The sequence below is a fragment of the Notolepis coatsorum genome, assembly GCF_963971535.1.
Source record: "Notolepis coatsorum genome assembly, chromosome: 4".
NCBI classification, from domain to species: domain Eukaryota; kingdom Metazoa; phylum Chordata; class Actinopteri; order Aulopiformes; family Paralepididae; genus Notolepis; species Notolepis coatsorum.
In genome coordinates, this window is record NC_140168.1 from 91,302,677 (window position 1) to 91,316,132 (window position 13,456).

The 13,456-nt window shown below is 41.5% G+C and overlaps 1 protein-coding gene across 1 annotated transcript in view; it reads left to right on the forward strand.

Moving 5' to 3' along the window:
• Window positions 1-13,456, forward strand: part of tert (telomerase reverse transcriptase) — a 155,036-nt gene that overhangs the window by 45,282 nt on the left and 96,298 nt on the right. The window lies entirely within an intron of this gene.

The window sequence follows — 13,456 nt, forward strand, 5'->3', positions numbered from 1 at the left end:
GAATCGTTTTCAAATAAACGCTAGATTATCGATAGTATATGTGCAGGGAACAAACTTTACTTTTTGATTTACCAGCCATTTGGCTGGTAGATTTTTAAAAGTACTAGCCGGGCAGATTTTTTACCAGCCAAAAATTATAAATAGCTTTTTAGTATATCGCCATGTGTTATTATTACATATAATACTCTCATATGCTATTTTCAATTAATATCATAAACAACATAAGGAATATTAGCATAATTTTGAGTGGACTGAAGGAATGAGTCAGCGTTAATAGTTTTAAATGCAAATAATTTATTGAAACATAGAAGTGGGGTCGGGACACACACACACACACTGTGTTTCAACTCACCACCCCCGCATCATATTGTAGTCTGTCTTCAAACTTCCACTCCTCTCGAAACTTTTTTATATTTGAATATCAACATTATCTGTCCATCCTCAGTAATCCTCAGTTTACTATAATATACTACTGTCCTGAGTCCTGACTAGTGACTCCGTCGTCTTTCCAAACGCACACACACGCACACACAGGGAAGGGGAGAGTGCCCCCCCCCCATTTCCCTTCCCTTTCCCTCTGCCTCGTCTGATCATCAGGATTAGCTTGTTAGCTTACGTTAACGTTGTAGTGATTGGTACATAAACGTTAATTTCGGGCGATGTGGGCATAAAGGAATGGCGACGGTGCAAAGCATGTAGCTGCATTGGACTCGTGAGAAGAAAAAAAACACCACAGACTTATTTTGAGTCTGTAGGCGCACTGCTGTGTTAACGCTGCTGTGTTTAACGCTGCTGCTCTGTTTTCAAGAAACACTGAGGGGGCGGATATCATATGACTTGCGCAGTTGCTACAGGGTTTTCAAAATAAGAGTATCATATGAACCTGAACGTTGCTAGCTGCCGGAGCCCAGATATTATGACTGGAGCTGCGCTTGGGGCGGCAATGAGACCCGCACAGGATTTTCAAAATAAGAGTATCGATATGAACTACACGCCAGCTGGCGGGCAGACTATTATTTTTAGCCGGCAGACGGTAAATCTACACGCATTTGGCGAATGGCGTGTAGTTATTTTGTTCCCTGTATATGTGTACTTATGCACGCTATAGAAGCGAGCTGAAAAATCTATTCTCTCATTTCCTGATCAGCACACACACACACATAGGGCACACGTTGATATCTCTGTGAAAAAAGATCTGATTATCCTAAGACTGGTAAAATAGATTCCTTACCTCAGATCAGATGTTCTCCAAAAAGATTATTCCAATTCCTGATCGCCATTCCAAATATCGATCGCGTTTATTGATCCAACGCTGGGTACTGGAAATATGTATTCCACGCTGTTTTGGGGCTCGGCAATGAATCCGATCCTCTCGGGTGACTTGCCCGAGAAGTAAAATGAGGAAGCAGGATTTTGTTTCCCCCATGTGTTTCATTCAATCCATTCCAAAGGGGTGCAGTACCACAGGGAGAGACGATAGGGGGCGGTATTTTCCAAATGGAGCTCAAGAGAGAGTTTGCAGCACTAACGTGAGACTATGATGAAGATTGATGAAATATGAATTCAAATCGCTAATAAATTTAAAAAAAAGCGAGATATCTCGTCGCTGGCACTCAACGGTCGGCATGAACTAACGAGAAATCTCGTCGCTGGCACTCAAAGTGTTAAAGTATGTATGTGAAGATTCATATCGTCTCGCTGTACTCGTCAGTTTGGCAGTTGTGAGTGACACTAGCAAAACTGGCGTGATGACATGCTAGTGCGTTTGGCCTCGGCAATGGCACTGATCACATTTACGAAAACAAGACTATTTCTAAATGTAACCTATTCAGTATCATATTGCTTATTCATTGTGAAGATGTACCCACAATTGCTCCATCACGCCTGGCGGATTTCTAGGTGTTTGCACCACCTCCTAGAGCGAAACTGCATCTGTTCGCCTCCGTTCTTTCCATTGACTTTATATATGCATTTGTGCCACCTCTAAATTTAGTTAGTTGTGGTGGTGTCTGGCAAGGGGTGGGGTGTTAGTTAGATGGGGTGGTGGCTGGCAGGTGGGCTGTTAGATGGGGTGATGGCTGGCAGGTGGGGTGTTAGATGGGGTGGTGGCTGGCAGGTGGGGTGGTGGCTGGATGGGGTGTGTTAGATGGGGTGGTGGCTGGATGGGGTGTGTTAGATGGGGTGGTGGTGGCTGAATGGGGTGTGTTAGATGGGGTGGTGGTGGCTGGATGGGGTGTGTTAGATGGGGTGGTGGCTGGCAGGTGGGGTGTTAGATGTGGTGGTGGCTGGCTGGTGGGGTGTTAGTTAGATGTGATGGTGGCTGGCTGGTGGGGTGTTGGGCCGAGATTTATTTCACGTCACAAATAGGTCAATACAGTCCGTATTAACACATTAATTGCCAAACCCGAGATAAGTCGGGTTAACTCGACATGCGTTGGCTGCCAGACCCGAGATATCTCGGGGTTTTGGTCGTTTATTCTTTTATTCAATTTTTTTTTTTTTTTTTTTTTTATCACTTTATTTCTACTGGGCAGTCCAGTAGGGAGAGACAGAGGAGGAATGGGAGACAGAGTGGGGGGAAGACATTCGGCGAATAACGACGGATTCGGGAGTCGAACCCGGGTCGGCCGTGTCGCGGCTGAGCGCGCTATGTGGTTCGCCACTGGGGCGCCCCTTTTATTCAATATTTTTATTCATTATTCATCCAGGGACCTTGGTGTTACCATAGAGCACCCTTTGAAACCTTGTATCTTGGCCTGTGCAACGGTCATGTCTCCGGTCGCACTTTTCTTTGTCGGGCGAATGGAGCGGGTATAACGATCGGATTGAGAAGTGTCGAATGCTCCCGATTCATGATGTGTGGTCGATTATGTTGGCGACACAATCGACACCAATACTGGGACTCGCGATCAGATAATTGGAATATTCTTTTTGGGGTACATCCTAGTGAAGGTAAGGGCTATATGATATCAATCCTGCATTGATCCAACCATGTCTTCACCCCGATCACAACATGTGTAACGTTACTCCACAACGTATGCCGTTGGTGACGATCAAAGCATAAAAAAACCACTCCCCCCCCCCCCCCCCCCCCCCTTTCATGCATTCACGATCAAACATAATACCTATGACATAGATTTGATTTGGGAATAGTAGCGTGTACAGGCAAGAAACGGCAACATTTATAGAAGAATTGACGTATAAGGCTATTACTCAGCCCTTCGGGAATTACCCCAGACCACGCTATAGCCATACTTATATTCACCACGGTATAACACGGGAACGTATGGATGGAAACATTTATTCTTTTTCAGATATTGAACGATAGATAGGTGATGTCAAATAGGCCATAGTATTATATCCATAGCTATAATATAGAATATAGTTATAGCTCTACAAACAAGGTGACGCACTCCTATCTTTTAAAGCGTGGCATTGCTATGACGGGCCCGTCTAATAGCTCGCAGTCAATGAGTTAAGTGATGTTGTGTTTCTGTCTCGTGGTGATGACCGGAGTGGTGGACGTCCCGTGATGATGACCGGGAGGATGCGACCCTCTACGCCGCCCCCATACCTCAAATGGATCCGCCATCAGCTCTATTTTCAATCTTTCAAAATGTTCAGTTGCTATTGCATGCACTTATTTGTGTTTCATTACACGTATGTGTGTTGTCGGGCCTTACAAATACATTTGATTTGATTTATCAAATGTAGCCAAGAGTAAAGACCCTAACCCTATCAAACAGCAGTCAAAGTGTATATTTTCAGCACTATGTTTGTTTAGCAATGATTTTAAGTGTTATTAGCCAAATATGAGCTTATAAAAATCGCTGCACATTGCATCGGAAATCAGAAGATTTAGACGCGAGTACACAAACCTGTGACGTGTATTTTCAATGAATCTATCTACTAAAGTCTTAGGATCGTATAGTGGATCTCTATAGTATCTCTGCTGTTGTACTCACACGTTCTGTTCAATTGTCTTATAAATGATTTGGAGTCGGAGCCAGGCGCTAAAGGTACAAAGACAGTCTGGCCGTCGTTTATTGGAAGATCCAAACAGCTTAAAGTTCTTGTCAACTTTTCTATGTCTAATCAGCATCTGCAGCACGTCTTGATTGGATAGGTTTTCAGCGTAGGTTTTGGGGGTCGTCTCAAGATGATGCTCTCCGTGCGTCGACGTGGTCTGCTGGTCTCCGTGTGTTCTTTTTTTCATGTCTCAGATCTGTGGTAAATATAGGAATCACCCAAACCCCGCCCAGTGGTCGAGTCTCTGCCCCGTGATGTCACAGAACGGAGACTCCTGTACCTGTTCTAATTGGCTTAACACGAAAGAACTGGGTTCCCTGACCAATAAGGAAGTGACATGACTATTTTCGGCTCGTTACCAGGTGACCTTACAGAGGGGATGTGAACTAGTTTCCTTTTCGAATGATTTACCCAAGTGTCCCTGAATTCGACCCTCATACAGATGGAAATATAGTACCCACTCAACCTAACAGTGGGTATTCCAGAAAGGTCTGTTTGGACTGCTTAGCTAAAGTAAACAGAACTCTGGTGCCGGCCTTCAGGCCTGACTTAAAGTTAAGTATTGGGCCCTCCATCCCACTTTGTTGTGTGGGGAAAGAGGTTTCATTTGTTTGCCATTTGATCTGTTCTTATTTTTATGGTACTCTGGGCTTTTTCCTATAGCTGCTAGGTGAAGGGTGAAAGGTTGCACTGTTAGCCTTTGACTGAATTCTCCTATGGCCTTTTCCAGAAACCGCTAGATGATTTTTTTGTATTTTATTTTTTTATTCTTTTTTAAACAAACATATAAACAAACATGACAACACACGATAAGATATACAAGCATTAATTGTCAGGGCACATCCAATGAGATCACCTTTTGGTTAGTTGTTTTATATAAGATATACCCATAATACCTGTTATCTAAAAAAAAAAAACCTACACACATATGCTCAGCTCGAACCCCCCCCTCCCGGACCCCACCTTGAGAAGTACCTCCACTATCCCTCGCACCTAACCAGACACTACCATTATAAGCTAGCTTTTATTCTCTCCACCACTTCTAACCACATTGACATTTTGGATTCATTGAGACCCAGAATTCTTGCTGTAGATATTTCATGGTAAATTACATCGAGATATGTAAGAAACCAAACTTTACGGCACATTTTTTCCGGTTGAAACCAGCGTGATGCGATCAGCTTTTTGGCTACTGTGATACCCGATAAAACCAATCTCTTTAGCTGTGGATTCACTGCAAACTCAAAAACATCATTCAACAGCAATACCGAGGGGTGTACAGGTATATTCCAAGATACGAGTTTTGATATTTGTTGGGTCACATCTTTCCAGAATGCCTTAACTGGTGAGCAGTCCCAATACATGTGCATAAATGTCCCTTCGTCCCCATTTGTACATTGGGTGCATTTGGAATCTTGTTTGAGCCCCATTCGGCACAGTCTTATAGGAGTCAAGTATGTCCTGTGAATATAGTTAAGATTGATTTGTTGATGATCCGGGTTCCTTGATGTAAGTCGGACATTTGCCCAGGCTCCTTGCCAATCAAAGTCATTTTCCAGGTCTGGTATATCCCTCCTCCAGACAGAGTCAAGTTGGAGGGTTTCATACGAGGACGTTAGTAATTGATGATAAAATTCTGAAACAAAACCTCTCGATGTCTCTCTTGAGTAGAAGAATTTGTGGTATCTGTGGTGTTCAATTGGTCTGTCTAATGGAACACCGTGAGACTTCAAACATAGCTCTAACTGTTTGTGAAAAAGCCATGTGGACTTGGTGAGATAAAATTTTTTGCGTATTTCTTTATCACTACAAAAACCCTGTTTGTTAAAAACATCCCCTAATGAGTGTATGCCTTGCTCTTCCCATATAGGGAATCTTATAGGTCGTTTTCCAATTAAGAGAGCATTGTTATTGAATAAGGGAGTATGATTGTGCCATTCTTGTGGGTTAGGATTTTTTTTTTGTGATTCACGCCATATCCGGATCGCATGAGTAATTATGGGGCAACATTTTCGTTCACAGTGCTTGATTGGTAGTTTAGTGTATGCTATGTCCTTCAGTCTATGTGGGGCTACTATGTTTTCTTCTATTTTTCTCCAAGATGCTAATGCTTGGGAGTCAAACCATGTTGTCAATGGACTTATTGAGTACGCCTTAAAATATAGGAAAAAATCTGGAAATGCCATGCCACCATCTGCTTTATTTCTCTGTGCGGTGGATCTTTTTATACGTGGTGGTTTGTTATTCCAAATAAATTTGTATGTGGAGGAGTGTAATCTTTTCCAGTAACCCTCTGGAGGGGGTAACGGTAGCATTGAACAGAAGAAGTTGATTTTAGGTAGTACATCCATCTTAACTATTGATATCCGTGCTTGTACTGTGTTCTTAAGTTTTGCCCATCTATCAAGGTCGTCTTTGATTTTGTTTTGGATTTTTGTGTAGTTGTGCTTCACCGTTTGTCTTATGGTAGGGAATATTTCCACTCCCAAGCATCTGAAATGTTTTACCATCGGTATCTGTCTTGGGAGGGTTGTATCTTTTTTTGCAGGGGTGTTAAGTGGAAGGAAAGCCGACTTCGGCCAATTTATCTTAAATCCCGATAAATCACCAAAGTCCTCAATCAACTTGAGCAGATGAGGCAATGTGGTGTTGGGGTTTTTCATGAATAATATTACATCGTCCGCATATAAACAAATTTTTTGTTGTGTGCCCTTGATTACGATAGGTTCTATGGATTGGGATTGTCTTATATATTGTGCTAAAGGCTCTAATGATAGATTGAACAGTCCGGGACTAAGAGGACAACCCTGTCTGGCAGAGCGTGATACCGGAAATATTTCAGAGATGATTGTGCCTGTTGTAATCATGGCCGATGGGTCTTTGTATAATACTTTAATCATATCGATGAATCCTTTTCCTAACCCCATCCTTTCTAGCACTGCCCACAGATACGACCATTCCAGCCTGTCAAAGGCCTTCATAGCATCCAGGGACAGCATCGCCTTAGGTATGGTGTCCTCCTTGTCGGCATCAAGTACGTGCAGTATACGTCTTATGTTCTCAGTGATCAGGCGGCCTCCTATGAAGCCAGTTTGGTCCGGGTGAACTAAAGACGTCATATGCTTTTGTAATCTGATGGCTAATACCTTAGAGTACAGTTTGATATCTGTTCCGAGGAGGCTTACAGGTCTATAACTACCGCACTCGTTGGGGTCTTTGTCTTTTTTAAGGAGGACTGTTATGAGTGCAATATTGTCAATTTTATGGAAGTTCCCCTCCTTGACTGAGTATAAGATCATATTTAGTAATAAGGGGCCAATTATGTCCCAACAAGAAAGGTACATTTCTGATGGGAAACCGTCTCTTCCTGGAGCCTTACCACTTTTCATTGCGGTTATGGCCTTCTTGAGTTCCTCTAGTGTGATCGGTATTTCTAACTGTTTAGCATCATCCTCTGAAAGTTTAGGGAGAATAATTTGATTAAGAAATGTGTCCATTTTGTTTTGATCGAAGGTCATTTCTGATTTATATAAATCGGAGTAGAATACTTTGAATGTATCGTTTATTTTTACAGGATCTGTTACAAGTACTTGTTGTGCTCTAATGGTAGTTATATCTGCAAATGTTGCATTAATTCTTAATCGCATGGCTAATAGGTGGCTGGGTTTGGAACCATGGGAGTACTGCTGTTGTCTTGTGTTGCGTATTTGTATTTCCGATTGTTGTCTGTATATGTCATTGATCTCTATTTTTAGTACGTTAACTTGATTTTCTAGTCGAGTTGAGTTGTTGTATTTCAGAGAATTAAATAACGTTGAGTAAAGCGTTTCCAGCTCATCCAGTTTTGTGCTTTGATTCTTGCGCATTTTGAAGGAAAAGCTATCCGTGAAGTCTTTGATCATTCCCTTTACCGACATCCATATTATTCTGCGGTCTTGCACCGAGTTTGCATTCTCCCGTTGGAATACTATAAGAGCTTCTTTGAGTTGTGTAATGAATTCCTTGTTGTTAAGCAGCAACGAGTTAAATCGCCATCTTGGGGCTCGGGAGGATAGTATACCAAATGTACCTTTAAGGAGTAAATAACAGTGATCTGATAGTGCGTTGGGTATCATTTCCACTTCATAATTATCAAATAGTCTCTGTGATGCAAAGACATAATCTATTCTGGATAGTGTCTTATGTCTCGCAGATCGACAAGAGTACTTTCGGGTCGTGGGATTAAGTAACCGCCATAAGTCCTTTACACCTGTAATCTTTGACCAATCCTTTAATGCCTTCGATGAATTCTTTTGTTCGCTGGAAAAGGCGAGGTAAGATTTGTCTATCCTTGGGTTCCAGATGGCATTAAAATCCGCTCCTATTATAAATGAGTAATCGGGAATGTCTAACATTGCATTGGTTAGTGTAGTGAAGAAATCTTCTTCGTACAAATTTGGGGCGTATACCGCTATCAACGCTATTTTCCTGTTCTTATGTTCAATCTTAGCTATAGTTATCCGACCTTCTACATCAGACCATACTCCCTTTAGTACAATATTCAACTTACGTTTAACGACTATTGCTACACCCCGAGTTCTCGTACCAATAGAGGAGTGACTGATATTATGGTATATGTTGTCCGCTAATTTACCTATGTCCTTCCCTAGAATGTGTGTTTCGCTTAGCAGAGCAATGTCCACATGTTCTTTTTTCATCAGTGTGAGCACGCTTTTGCGTTTGAGTTGGTTATTTATTCCCCCGGTGTTCCATATCATTATATTCAAACTAGCCATAGTCTATACATGTTGCATTGTAATTTTTGGTAATGCTTCTAGAGTGCGAGGCAATAATAGATATACATCCCACTAGTGAGGTCCCGTTGAGAGCCGAGCTTAAAAACATACATATATACAAATAAAAATCCCCTACCCTTCCCTCCCACCGAGAGTCGTACAGGATTGTGTTCCATGAACACAACCTTTGCGTATGACTCTCTCCCTTGCACCACCGGATATCCCAGAATGATCCAATTATCCTTAACATTCCTATGTATACCATAGGATCTAACACTCTAAATTCTACCATAAGTAGAATGTCGACTGTGGCTTGGCCACTTACCCGTAAAAAATAAATAAATAAAAATTTAAATGAGATAAACTAAAAATAAAGACCAAAAATAAGCTTCAATTGTCATGCCTTAATCACTTACATTTTATATGAACTTGTAATTTATAGTAATTTATAGTAACCCATGAATAATATGAAGGTATTGAACAGGGGAGGAAACTAACTTTTTGGCTTACCAGCCAACTGGCGGGTATCTGATTTTTTTTACCAGCCAAATAGATTTTTTACCAGACAAAAAAAATCGCTAATTGTGATAATTACTTCTTTGTACGTCTTCGTCTAAATTGATTTTCAATCATAGTAAATTAATCACACTGTCTCTACTCTTCAAAATATTACATCATTAAATCACATATTAACATGAAAGAGGGAACTATTCTGGACTGGGTTGGGCTGAACTGGGCAGTGAAAGATGCTGGGTTGGGCTGGTCTAGGTTATACTGAATGATGAATTGAAAATGGGGGACCCTGATGTAAACAAGACGAAAGTCTTTCTCTGGTCTGCATCCCCTTAACAATTGCATGTATTGAGCCGTACTGTACCCATTCTGCAATCTGTTAAATAAAGTTTTCATTCATCACAGCTCAACTACTAGGAATGTGTGTCTGACTCTTAAGTGCAGGAAATATTCATCAGAAAGGGGGGACATGATGGAGGGAATGGAAAGAGCAGGTTTGACAGGAGCAGGGTTGAAGGGATTGATTGAAAAGTTTATTAACAGATTGCAGAATGGGTACAGTACAGTTCAATACATACAATTGTTAAGGGGATGCAGACCAGAGAAAGACTTTCGTCTTGTTTACATCAGGGTCCCCCATTTTCAATTCATCATAACATATTGGAGTGTGGAGGAAGTGGACAAGGCATTAAGCAAACAGGACTGAAATGGGGGACCCTGATGTAAACAAGACTAAAGTCCTTCTCTGGTCTGCATCCCCTTAACAATTGTGTGTATTGAGCTGTACTGTATTGTACCCATTCTGCAATCTGTTAATAAACTTTTCAATCAATCAATCAATACTGGGTTGGGCAGTGAAAGAACCAAGCATTTCACTGTAATGTAATAGCTAAATAAAACAACTTGAACTTGACTTGTTACATTTGCACTCTGGTTGTATGCCAAATGTATTCTGGTTGTACTGTACTTGTGCTGTAAGATGACAATACATTGGAACCGAATCGACAACGCTAGGGGTTCAGCAGGTGTGTTCTGAATGCCAAATATGACAACATCACCGTTGTGAAGGGCATATGGGCGAGTGGTGATATGCTGGGAAACCCGGTAATAATAAAATGTCACTCGGCTGCATTTAAGCAAAGCCGCTCAGTATCGTCGTCCACTATGTTGAACGCGCGTTATGGTAGCTTGTTACATGCTAGGTAGCTAGCCGGCTAATGCCGGTTGACTTGTCATTCTCATCCGACTCGAAGGAGACGCGTCGCGTGCTGTTGTTCGCCCCCATGTCAGACCGCACCGATATCCGAAAGCGACGACTCTACATGCAATTATTTTCATCCACTCATGTGTTTTTGTAAGTTTGTCTACGTTGTCAAGCCGGCTGCCGGTGGCAGGAGTCTGCGCGCAGTGGTCTGTCCACTTCCCCTAGATGGGCGGCATCTTCTAGAAAACGAGTGTTCATTGGAGGAGCTTAGAGCGCATCTGTACAACGATGATGTTCATTGGTTATGGTCTGATTATTATGTGGCACAAATGGGAGGAATCAAGGGGGGAGTCAGAGTTCGGTTTGTGTCAGTGAGCGAATCAGCAGATTGCAGAATGATTTTTTTGTTTTGTTTTGTAATTACTAGTACTCGCCAGACTGGCGAGTGCTCTTCATGAATTACTCGCCAAACGTAAAAAATACTCGCAATTGGCGAGTAAAGTGGCCTAATTTCCTCCCCTGGTATTGAACTGAAGAGAGAGCCTCAATAAATCAGAGAGAGCGGATGAAAAAAAAAAAAAAAAAAAAAAAAACAAGTAAAAGGAAGAGAACATTAACTTAGATCTTAAAAGAGCATTGCTATGCTTAAACATCTAAAGTATTAATTGGAGAAGTAGTGAAATTATTTCCCATTAATAAAAAACAATTTTTAAATACGTATATGCAGCATTTCCCCCGACCGGGGTGGGCGATGATCGTTGTGTAGAGTGATCTTTCAGCCGGCCGGCTATGATGGCTCTGTGGTTCTGCATCTAGATAGCTGTTGATTATTCCCCCGAGGGGCTTCTGGTAGAATGAATGACCACGTATTGCTGATATTCCAGAATGTTCCATATATCAAAGAATGCTTCGATGTTCTAGATTATTCCAATATGTCATTTTTACATTGTCTGAATGTTCCAGTATGTTCTGGAGTGTTCCAATCTTAAATCCAATATGTCCGCAATAATATACACGTCGGGGAAAGCATTCAAAAACTCTGAGCACGTAGGTCTCTCTGTCCCAAATCCTCGGTTATTAAAGGTTGTACTATATGGTGACCTTGCATAACTGAGATTTAAAAGGCCATTTATACACTATTCTGCTCCTGTTCAGACAGGAATTTGGCTGCATCTTCAGGCGAGTTGAGGAGAACCTTTGCTCCTTGTTTGTCGACGACGCGAAGTATTGCAGGGTATATTAGTAGGGGTCTGTATTTCCCCAGGTATAGTTGAGACATCACCGTCTTGAACTTGGCACGCAGTTCCACTACATCACGACAATAATCTTCAAAGCAGTGTATTGGTACCTCCATGTGTTTCAGATTGCCTTTCATCCTGCGAGTTTCACGCATAATCATTTCTTTTATTCTGACTTGGCGCAGTATAACTAATATCACTCTGGGCTTAGCGTTATTGCCAATGGAGCGGGGACCCAATCTGAAGCACTCATCCACCTCCGGTATTTTAGGAAGGATTCCTGTTCCCAAGATTTTCTGTAATTCTGTGGCAAACTCTTCAGGGTTTTCACATCTCACTGATTCGTCCAGACCGACAATACGAATATTCAGCCTGCGTTTTTGATATTCCATCTCGAATATTTTGGCTTTCTGTTCTTTATTGATTCGCGTGAGCTCCAACGTTATTTCGCTGAGCTCCGTCTTGATTTCATTGTAGTTCCCCTTCATCTCAGCAGTTAGGTTAACTGTGTTAGCCTCTACTTCCTTGTAGATGCGAGTGAAATTGATTTCGTGGGCTTCCACTACTTTCTCCAGAACCTCGGTGCGTTTATTCTGTGCGTCGGCGTCCGCTCTCAGCGCATCAATTTTGCCTTCAATAGATTCTTTAATAGCATCTACTTTTTGAGTTATTATCTTCTCCGACAGTTGTGATTGGTGGATCATTTCCTTCATTATTGTCTTCCCCATTTCCTCCATTTTCCGGATGATATGTTCGGTATCTGCGGAGGTGTTTGATGGGGATGAACTTGAAGCGGCCTCTGTCAAGTCAATATTTTCTGCTGTCCGCTGTACGAATCCTGGGTCCCGCGGCGGGACCTCTTCGACTGGTTTTGGGTCTTTCTTTGGGTCTTTCTTTGGTGACATCTCGATTCTTTTGGTCAATATAGTTAGTTGATAGTCTCAGTTGATATATGCGTCAAGTTTTAAACGCATTAATGGTATATAAATATGTTTTTAAAACGGAAAAAAAAATAACGGGTGAGCAGCTGTGTCACATGCGACCTACTCCATTCTAAAGCTAAACCGGAAGTCTAGATGATTTTGATCCCTCCTGTAATGCTTATACGGGTCATTTTGATCAATTTAATTTACGACAATCCCTTCTCTGAGGGGTCTACCCTCATTATGTAACCAGTAAATTTCAAAATCAAAATGATTATAATTACCATAAAACATAAACAATTATTAAAAAAATTCCAAAAATTTAAAAAATCCAAAATTTCACTTACCTCTTCTTCTTGCACAGTTATACACATTTATCAGTTATTATCATGACTTCAGACTAAGAAAGCTGTTCCTGTTTTTACAAGGAAACACTCTTTCAATAACAGCTTTTTTGTTTAGACTATTTTATCCATGTAATTAACCAAATGTCTATTTTGTGTAATGGACTCTGCAAGAAAAGATTATTACCTCACACCAATATAAGACTAACAGTTCTAATAAACACGAAGGAGACTTAAACCATAAACATATAAACACTGAATTTCTCCTTCGCAAAAGACCTTCTGAGGTCTATTTCCTCTTAGCTGCAATTCTACCAGTTATCCTCACTGAAACCTCTGAGGTCTATTGATAACCCTTTTTGGCCGTGTCTCTTTCGTTGCAGTTGCGCTAATCGCTCTCTCCTCCAGCGTCCTTGGTTCCGCTGTTGGT